Source organism: Ceratotherium simum, chromosome 20 (assembly GCF_057802395.1).
Source record: "Ceratotherium simum simum isolate JZ-2026a chromosome 20, ASM5780239v1, whole genome shotgun sequence".
Taxonomy (NCBI): domain Eukaryota; kingdom Metazoa; phylum Chordata; class Mammalia; order Perissodactyla; family Rhinocerotidae; genus Ceratotherium; species Ceratotherium simum.
Window position 1 is genome coordinate 42,868,150 of NC_141919.1, and position 10,846 is coordinate 42,878,995.

The 10,846-nt window shown below is 34.1% G+C and overlaps 1 non-coding gene across 1 annotated transcript; it reads right to left on the reverse strand.

Moving 5' to 3' along the window:
- Positions 1-2,594: 2,594 nt before the first annotated feature.
- LOC147914439 (U6 spliceosomal RNA) lies at positions 2,595-2,699 on the reverse strand. Its single transcript, XR_015555488.1, has one exon. It is a non-coding gene; the product is annotated as a U6 spliceosomal RNA (small nuclear RNA).
- Positions 2,700-10,846: the final 8,147 nt, after the last annotated feature.

Sequence of the window (10,846 nt, forward strand, 5' to 3'; positions counted from 1 at the left end):
TTCTTTTTATGACTAAGTAGTATTCTATTATAGAGATGTACTTGCTATGATTTATTGATTCATCAGCTGAAGAACATTTCGGGTTGTTTCCAGTTTTTGGCAATTACAGATGTATCAGTTATAAACATTTGGATACACTGTTTTTGTGTGAATATAAATTTTTATTTCACCTCAGTGAATACCTAGAAGTGAGATTTCTGGGTCATATAGCATGTGTGTGTTTAACTTTATAAGAAACTTTATAAGATATAGCAAATATTTCCAAAGGGGTTATATCATTTTGCATTTTCATGAGCAGTTTTTCAAAATTTCAGTTGCTCTGCATCCTCCTCAGCACTTAATATTATCAGTTGTTTCATTTTTTATGTTTTTCACATTTAACCATTCTTTTGTTAGGGGATCTAATTGGGTTTTAATTAACAATTCCTGAATGAATAATGATGTTGAGAATCTTTTCATGTGCTTATTTGCCATCTATATATCTTCTTTTGTGAAGTGTTTGTTCAAATTTTTTGCCCTTTTAAAAAATGGGTTATTTTCTTATTCAGTTTTGAAAATTTCTATGCACAGAAATAAGTCCTTTAACAAATATGTGACTTGCAAATATTTTCTTTCAATCTGTGACTTATCTTTTCATTTTCTTTATAGTGTCTTTGGAAAAGCAGAAATTCTTAATTTTGTTAATACCCAACTTATCAATTTTTTTCTTTTATGGTTCATGCTTTCAGTGTTGTATCTAAGAATTTTTTGTCTAACCCAAAGTCACAAAAATTCTTATGTTTTCTTCTAGGAGTTTTATAATTGCAGATTTTACATTTACATCAGTGATCCATTTTCAATTAATTTTAGTATATTGTGTGAGGTATGGATCAATATTGTGAGGTATGGGTCAACATTCCTATTTTTTTTTTTTTTTTGTGAGGAAGATTAGCCCTGAGCTAACATCTGTTGCCAATACTCTTCTTTTTGCTGAGGAAGATTGGCCCTGGGCTAATATCTGTGCCCATCTTCCTCTACTTTATATGTAGGATGCCTGCCACAGCATGGCTTGATGAGCGGTGCATAGGTCCATGCCCAGGATCCGAACCTGTGAACCCTGGTCTGCTGATAGAGCACGTGAACTTAACCACTACACCACCAGGCCGGCCCCAACGTTCCTATATTTTTGCATATGGATAGCTAATTATTTCAGTATTATTTGTTGAAAAATTATTCTTTCTCAATTGAATTATTTTTGCATATTTCTTAAAAATCAAGTGAACACATATGTGTGATCTACTTCTGAATACTTTATTTTAAAAAAAATTGATTTATGTGTCTATTCTTTTACCAATTCCATATTATCTTGATGCTGTAGCTTTAAAATAAGTCTTGGGGCCGGCCCCGTGGCTTAGTGGTTAAGTGTGCACGCTGCGCTGCTGGCGGCCTGGGTTCGGATCCCAGGCGTGCACTGGCACACCGCTTCTCCGGCCATGCTGAGGCCGCGTCCCACACACAGCAACTAGAAGGATGTGCAGCTATGACATACAACTATCTACTGAGGCTTGGGCGGGGGGGGGAAATAAAAAATAAATAAATAAGTCTTGAAAATCAGGTAGTGTGAAATTGGGTAGTTCATTAAAAAAATTATGTTGACTATTTAATTCTTTGTCTTTCCACACAAGTTTTAGAATCAGCTTGTCTGTTTCTACAAAAAAACTTATTGGGATGTTGATTGAAATTAAATTGATCTATACATCAGTATGGGGGGAAATGATATCTTAACCATATTCAGTCTTCCAGTCCATTAGAAGTGGCTTGTCTCTTCATTTATTTATGTCTGTTTGATTTCTTTCATCAGTGTTATGTAGTTTTCAGCATGCAGATCTTGAACACATTTTGTTAGATTTATAACTAAGTATTTAATGTTTTTGGTGCTATTATAAGTGGTACTTTTGAAGTTTCAATTTCCAATTGTTCATTGCTAGTATACAGAAATGCTATTGATTTTTGTATATAGACTTTATATCTGAAACCTTGATTAAATCAGTTAGTAATTTTTAGCAGTTTTTAAAGAAAAGATTTTTAAAAATTGAGTTAACATTGGTTTATAACATTATATAAATTTCAAGTATATTTCGATTTCTGTGTAGATTACATCATGTTCACCACTCAAAGACTAATTGCCATCCGTCACCGTACACATATTCCCTATTACCTCTTTCCCTTTCCCTCTTGTAACCACCAATCTAATCTCTGTATCTGGTAATCACATTCCCCTCTGGTAATCACCAATATAATCTCTATATCTATGTGTTTATTAGTTGTTGTTCTTTTTATCTTCCACTTATGAGTGAAATCATATAGTATTTGACTTTCTCCTTCTAACTTATTTCGCTTAGCATGATGCCCTTAAGGTCCATCCATGTTGTCGCAAATGGCAAAATTTCATCTTTTTTATGGCTGAGTAGAATTCCATTATGTATATATGTACCACATCTTCTTTATCCATTCATCCATTGATGGGCACTTAGGTTGTTTCCAAGTCTTGGCTATTGTAAATAATGCAGCAATGAACATAGTGATGCAAATATCTTTTCAACTTAGTGTTTTTGAAAAATATGGAATCCTTCACAAATTTGTGTCATCTTTGTGCAGTGGCCATGCTAATCTTCTCTGTATTGTTCCAATTTTAGTATATGTGCTGCTGAAGTGAGCACAGATTTTTGGGTTTTCAGAAAATTGACACGATCTTGTTTTCCATGAATGGAGACAGTTCTGTTTCTTTCTTTCCAATCTGTATTCATTTTACTTATTAAAATTGCCTTATTGCACTGTCTTGGACATCTGGTATGATGATGAATAGGAAAGCAGATGTCCTTGCCATGCTCTGATCCTAGGGGGGAAAGCATTCAGTTTTTCACTAATAAGTATGACATTAGCTGTAGATTTTTTGTAGATACCCTTCTATTCCTAGTCTTCTGAAAGTTTTTTAAAATTATGAATTGATATTGAATTCTACCAGATTTTTCTGCATCTATTGAGATGTTCATGTATTTTTTCTTCTTTATTCCATTGATATGGTGAATACATTACTTACTTTTCAAATGTTGAACAAACCTGGCATTCTTTGAATAAACCCCATTTGGTCATGATGCACTGTTTGTTTTACATATTGCTTGATTCAATTTGCTGGTATTTGGTTGAGAGTTTTTTCTGCATATTCATGAAAAATATTGCTCCGTAGCCACCTCCCCATTATGTTGTCTTGCTCTGGTTTTGGTATTAGGGTGTTTCTGGCCTCATAAAATGAATTGGGAACTGTTTGTTCCCTCTTCTTTTCTGTTCTGAAAGAAATTGTGTCAAATTTGTATTATTTCTTTCTTAAATGTTTGGGAGAATTTTCCCATGTAACCATCTGGGCCTGGAGTGTGTTTTGTTGGAAAGTTTTAAACTAGGAATACTCTTTAATTAATAGAAATAGGATTATTCAGGTTATCTTTTAGTTGAGTGAGTTTTCATAGTTTATGTCTTTAAATGTCTATGGTATCTGTAGTGATGTCTCCTCTTTTGAATTCTTAATATTTGTAATTTGTGTCTTCTGTCTTACTGCCTTGGTCAATTTGGCTAACAGATTACAATTTTTTTCAAAGAAACAGCTAAGGTTTCATCGATTTTTCTCTGTTGTTTTTCTGTTCTTGGTTTAATTGATTTCTGCTCTTATCTTTATTATTTTATTCCTTCTGCTTTGTTTGGGTACAATTTGGTCTTATTTTTCTATTTCCTTAATGTTTTCTTAACGTTAATGATTCTTAGATCATTTATTTGAAACTTTACTTCTTTTCCAATATAAGCATTTTAATGCTATAAATATCCCTTTAAATGTTGCTTTAGCTGTGTCTCACAAATTTTGACAGTGTGTTTTTTCATTTTCATTAGATTAAAAATGTTTTCTAATTTTCTTTGTGACTGCCTCTTTTACCTTTGGGTTATTTAGAAGTTTATTGTTTATTTACTAAATATTTTTGAATTTTCCAGATATCTTTCTGTTATTAACTTCTAGTTTAATTCTGTAATGACTAAAGAACATACTTTGTATCATTTCAATTGCTTTAAGTTTGTTAATATTTTGTTTTATGTCCTGAATACAGTCTATCTTAGTGTATGTTCCATGTATACTTGAAAAGAGTGCGTAACCTGTCGTTGGGTAGAGTGTTTTATGAATGTCAGTTAGGTTAAGCTGATTGATTGTATTGTTAAAGTCTTCTATATTCCTTCTGAGTTTACTGTTCACTTGTTTTATTGATTACTGAGAATAGAGTACTAAAGTCTCCAACAGTAATTGGGTTTGTCTATTTCTCTCTTCAATCATATAAATTTTTGATTCGTATATTTTGGTGCTTTATTATTAAATGCATAAACATTTAGGATTAAGTTTTCCTAATAAGTAGTTACTCTTTATTCTGATAATATTTATTTTTCTGAAGTCTACTTTTTCTACTATTTATTTAGCCACTACAGTTTTGTTTTTTGTTAATGTTTGCATGGTGTATATACTCCCATTTTTTTATTTTTAATTTACCCATATACTTATGTTTAATGTGAGTTTTTTGTAGACAATATAGTTGAATGTTGCTTTTTTAAATTAATCTGAGAATCTTATTCTTTAACTTGGTCTGTGTTTTTGCATTATATGTAACAATTGATATTTTTTGATTAATTTACCATCTTGCTAGTAATTTTTTATTGTTCCATCTGTTTTTGATTCTTCTCTTGCTTTTTCTTTTCATTGAGTACTCAGTTGTATGATGATTCTATTTTATCTACACTATTGGCTTATTATTTTTTACCTCTTAAATTTTTTTTTCATAGTTGTCTTGGGGTTGACATCTTTAATTAATAATATTCTGTGTTCACATAATATTACACTGCTTTACATGTAGGATAAAGACCTTATTATATTATACTTCTAATTCTTCCCTCCCATCCTTTGTGATGTTGTTATAATTTTAATTTCACATATACTATAAACACACACACAATAGATTGCTACTATTTTTTGCTTTGACAGTCCACTATCTTTTAGATCAATTAAAATTATATTTACATTCATTAATGTTATTTCCAAAACTATTCATTCTTTGTGTACATCCAAGTTTCTGTCTGGTGCCATATTTCTTCTAACTAGGGAACTTCCTTTAACATTTCTTGTACTGTGAGTGTGCTGGTAATGAATTCTCTCAGCTTTTGGTTGTCTGAAAAAGTCTAATTTTTGCCTTCATTTTTGAAAGATATTTTCAATAGGTATGGAATTCTGGGCTTACATTTTTTTCTTCAGTAATTTAAAGATATTATTTCATAGTCTTCTGGCTTGGGTAATTTATGACAAGAGTCTGCTATATTATTTAAATCTTTGTTTCTCTGTGTGTAACTTGTATTTTTGCCCTGATTTTCTTCAAAATCTTCTCTTTATCTTGGTTTTCAAGTTTGAATATGATATATGATATGAGTGTGATTTTGTTTAGTATTTATTCTCCTTGGTGTTTGCTGAGTTTCTTGTACCTGGGGTTTGTGTCTTTCATTAATTTTAGAATTTTCTTGTTCATTATCTCTTCAGTTGTTTCTTCTGCCCAGGTTTTTCCTCACTTTCTCTTACTGTATACAAATTATACATGTGTTAGACCATTTTTTATTGCCCCACAGCTCTTGAATGATCTGTTTTCTCTCCACCTACTCTTCTTTCGTTTTTGTAAATTTAGCTTGGGTCATTTCTACTGACTTTTATTCAAGTTCATAAATTCATTTCTCAGCTTGTTCAACCCTATTTATGAACCTATCAAAAACATTCTTCATCTCTGCTACGATCTTTTTCATTTCTATCATTTCAATTTGATTTTTTTTTCCTACAGTTTTCACCTCTCTGCTGAAATTCTCCATCTGTTTGTGCGAGTTGTCCACTTTTCCCACAGGGTCTTTAAAATGTTAATCATAGTTATCTCAAATTCCCTGTCTGATAGTGCCAACATCTGTCATATCTGAGTCTGGTGCTGTCAAATGCTTTTACTCTTGACATTGTATTTCCTTTTTTTTTCTCCTTCTTTTTTGTGTGTCTTGTAATTTTGATTGAAAATGGGACATAATTGTGTAGGATACTAGAGACTGAGGTTAATAGTATTAATGTTTCTAAATGGGTATGCTTCTTCTTTTTGTTGGATCCTGAGACAGTCTATTCAGGAGTTGAGCTATGTTTGTGTTTTCTTCTTGCTGTAATTTCCCTAGTGCTCCAAAGTTTTAAAATTCCCCTCCCATTACTTTGTGCTTAGAGTGGGGATTGAGTTGATGGGGCATTCTTCTCAGTGTACTCATTCCACACTCAGCTTTTGACATTCTCTATCAAAATTGTACCTCAGAGAGGTTCTCTCTCTATCTGCTTGTCTCTCCTCAAGCAGTAGACTATTGTTATTTCTCACTTGGTTCTTAGTTTTTTAGTTGTGTGTGTGTGTGGGTTGATGGAGTGCTTTCTAGGATTCTGATTCAGCCTCTGTCAAAGGCATGTGTTATGTTCCTGTGTCTTGAATGTGGAGTCTTAGTGATCCTCCTCCAGCTTCAGGGAAGGATCTTACTTGCCTATGTGCTGCTGTAACAAATTACAATAAACTGGATGGCTTAAAACAATAGAAATTTATTCTGTCACAGTTCTGGAGGCTAGAAGTTGGAAATCAAGGTGTTGGCAGGGTCAATTCCCTTTGGAGACTCTAGGGGATAATCTGTTCCATGCCTCTCTCCTAACTTCTCGTTGTTGCCAGAAGTCCTTGGCCTTCTTTAGCTTATGGATGAATCACTCCAATCTTTGCCTCCCTCTTCACATGACATGCTCCTCTTTGTGTTTCTATTTTCACATGGTCTTCTTATAAGGACACCAGTTATTGGATTTAATACCTTCCCTAATCTAGTATGACCTCAAGTTAAATTGATTGCATCTGCTTACACCCTATTTCGAAATAAGGTCACATTCATAAGTACTAGGAATTAGGACTTCAGCATATATTTTTTTGTGGATATGTTAGTTTGCTAGGGCTGCTATAACAAAATACCATAGATTGGGTGTTTTAAACACAGAAATTTATTTTCTCATGTTCTGGAGGCTGGAAGCCCAAGGTCAAAGTGTCAGTACGGTTGGTTTCTTCTGAGGCCTCTCTTTCCTTGGCTTGCAGATGGCCACCCTGTTGCAGCATCTACACATTGTTGTCCCTCTGTACACACACATTCCTGGTGTCTCTCCATATGTCTTAATCTCCTTTTCCTATAAGGACACGAGTAAGTTTGGATTAGGCCCCACTCTCACAGCCTTGTTTTAATTTCATTACCTCTTTCAAGGCCCTATCTCTAAAGTCACATTCTAAGATACTGGGTTAGAGCTTCAACATATGAATTTGAGGGAGACAAATTTCAGCTCACAATAGGGGACACAATTCAACCCAAAATTAACCGGTTGTGGTGGGGCTTAGGATGTTTTTCTACCCGTTACTCAATTGTAGAGGGACAGGAGATGAGTAGAACTTTTATAAAAAAAGCTCTACTTTTTTCTTATTCAAATCTGCCTGATAGTTATTTAATACATTTAAAAAAATTCTGTACTTGTGATCTTTGTGATATCGTATTTGATTGCTTTTAATTTGGGGATGATCTAAAGGTTGAATGTATAAATCCTATCCTTCGTAAACGGTTTGCATTTACTTCTTTCAAAGGCAATAGCTGCTACTAACCTGGTTCTACTTTAGCCCCTTCCAGGATCTCCAGCTTAAATGAGCAGTCTCTGGTTCATACCCATGACCTTCAGGTTAAGACATTTGTCTCTTGATTGTGGTATTAATAATGGCAAGCATCTATCTGATATGCCTGTCTTTTGTATTTATCATTCACTAATCAAGTTTCAGCTCACAGGAATACTGATTCCCCTTGGAGATTTCTTACTTCTTGGGAGTCTATCAATACAATATGTTTTGTGCAGCATCTAGTTGTTTGGTAATATGAGGACCTTTCAGAATATTTAGTCCATCAAATCTCAAAAATCAGAAGTCTTCAGTAATATATTTTTAATATTTCCATATCCACTTACATAGATGTACCTCCATCTGTCTAATGTTCGCATAGTATTAGATTTTAAGGGTGTAATTTTTTAAAATTCACATCTCTCTTACAGACATGAAGACTCTCCCCAGTTATTAGCTATTTCACATGGTGTGCACTGAGCGTCATTAAACTTGAATCTCTATAAACTTGTCTTAGTATGTACTTATAGGATACATTTCTAAAAGTGGAATTTCTGGGTGAAAGGCATTTTGAAAGTTTGTGATGCATATTTTCAGACAAATTTGTGTTATTAGAAAATATAAAGTATGTTTCTAGACTTTTATATTTTACTAACATTTACCTATTTTTAAAATTACAGGGCCGGCCCCGTGGCTTAGCGGTTAAGTGCGCGTGCTCCGCTGCTGGTGGCCCGGGTACGGATCCTGGGCGCTCACTGATGCACCGCTTCTCCGCCCATGCTGAGGCCCCGTCCCACATACAGCAACTAGAAGGATGTGCAGCTATGACATACAACTATCTACTGGGGCTTTGGGGGAAAAATAAATAAAATTATATTAAAAAAATAAAATTACATTATACTCTATGTGGTCTATATTTCTCCTCCAATGACAGTGAAGTCTTGTCTATATGGAACAATTTGTAAGAAGGCAAGTTGTGCAGAGAGTTTAGTATCTGGATCCTAGTTTTGGCTCTGCCATGCATTTGCTTTTTGATTGCATAAGTTGGCCTTTTTAGTTCTCTGTATCTTTATACATAAACGGAAGACTGTTGAACTAGAACGGGGGTTATTAAATTTTATTCCAAGGGTGAGAAGATGAACCTGATGGGTAATACTTTAAGCAAGAAAGCTGTGCGTTTATCTTTTTTTTATATAAGAAGTACTGAAAAAGATTTCATTTGCAAAAGAAAAGAAAAGAAAATTTTCTGCAATTAAAATTAAAAGAAGTTTAAAATCCCTTTGCCTAGATGGATCTAAAGTCACTTCTAGTTCTAAAATTTTATGACTTATGATTTTGTTCATCCTTCTGAATTCCTGGATTTTCCAGTATTTGAACTCCAATAATGGCTCCTGGTTTTTTTTTCTCTTCATTTAATGCAAAAATAAATGCAGTTATTTAGAAAAAAAATAACAAGAGCTTGTTTCTTCCTCTAATCTCTTCTCTCAGCTTTACTTCTCTTTTGAATTGAGAATGTTTCATTCTCAGCTACATTTTTTTCAGAGAAAAGTTAAACAATTTAGACTTCTCTTAATTTAATATCCTTCATAGTTAGACTGAATTTAAATATATATCACCCTTCCTTATATCTTGCCTCTCTTGAATTTTTTTTTAGAATATATCCATAGCCCATGTATTGGTCACTTTCCAATAGAATGCTTCTATTCTCACCCACATCAATTTCCAAGTCCCAGCATCCTCTCCTATAGTCAGTACTGAATGCTATAGTCACATTTCTTTTGTCTGAACACTACCTCCACCATGATAAGATTTTTTTTACATTTCTCTGAGAAACTCTAATTACCTTAGGCATAAGAACAAAACTCTTGGTTTAAATCTCTTAATCAGGCTTTCTCAAAATAGCCACTGAGGCAGACTGACTCACTCTCCAATATGCCTGATTGTCTATCTCAGAAGTTTTGTAATTCACTCAATTTACATCTATGTTAAGAACTTCTGCACCTCCGCAAGTTCTACTTTTCCCACTGCTCAAATGTAACCTTCTCCAGGAAGTTTTCTCCTAGTAACTATGGAGGAAATGTTCTTTTCTCTTATTGCAGGCAAAGTACTTATACTTTGTCTATAATGAGAAAACGATGAAACTTTATTGAAATAGTCTTCACTAAGGCTGAATTTGTAATAATTTTACCTGAATTGAGCTGAAGTTTGAATATCTTATCTCTAAAAAGAAATTTACCAGGGAGATAAGCATAATTAAATTGCAGGAAATACATATAAGCAGACACACACACACAACAAATTTTGAAAAGTCTTTAAGATTGAAAACTTATTTCAGCCTTAAATGAGAATCTGTTAAAATAATCAAATATATTTAAGAATATTTCTGCATATTTTTCTGTAATTTAAAATGATCTTCCCTTGATCTGAATAGTGCTTTACCATACTATAGCTTACTTACTAGTGAAAAATTTAGGTAACTTATGATAGTAGATGACGTGGTGCCCCTCCCAGATCCCCTTTCGGACCAAGGCACTGATTCCCAAGCTGTTAGAAATATTGTTGGCTGAAGGGTCTCAGCTGAGTCCCTCTCTGAGAATTGCCTTCAACTAAAGAGTGTCATCTTGACCAAGGTCACACCGCATCTTGGGGGGCAGCCTGCACCCTGTGCCTGCTCTAGTGGAAATATAAAAACCTGGTCCTCTTGCCTTAACTGGGGATGACTCTGTCTGGCCGTCCCAGCTGCAGAGCTCGCCGTAGAATTGGCTGAGGCCTTTGTTGTGACAGAACTGCAGCTTGACCTCTCCCTCTGCTGCCTGCTTCCTTCACTCCCCCACAGGCAGTGTTCCAAGAGACTCCTCAGTAAGTTTCCTATATACTTAATCTCAACCTATCATCCGTACCTCGCCCTGTTTTACTGTATAACTGCGAAAAAAAGAGGAAAAATAGCTAATGTTTAAACAAATCTTGCTACTTCCCAGGCATTGCGCTAAGAACTTCAGTTTCATTAACTTACCTAATCCTTACAACAATATGAGGTGGGATTTATTATTATTACGATCTCTATTTACAACTGAGGAAATCCACCTTAGCAGTAT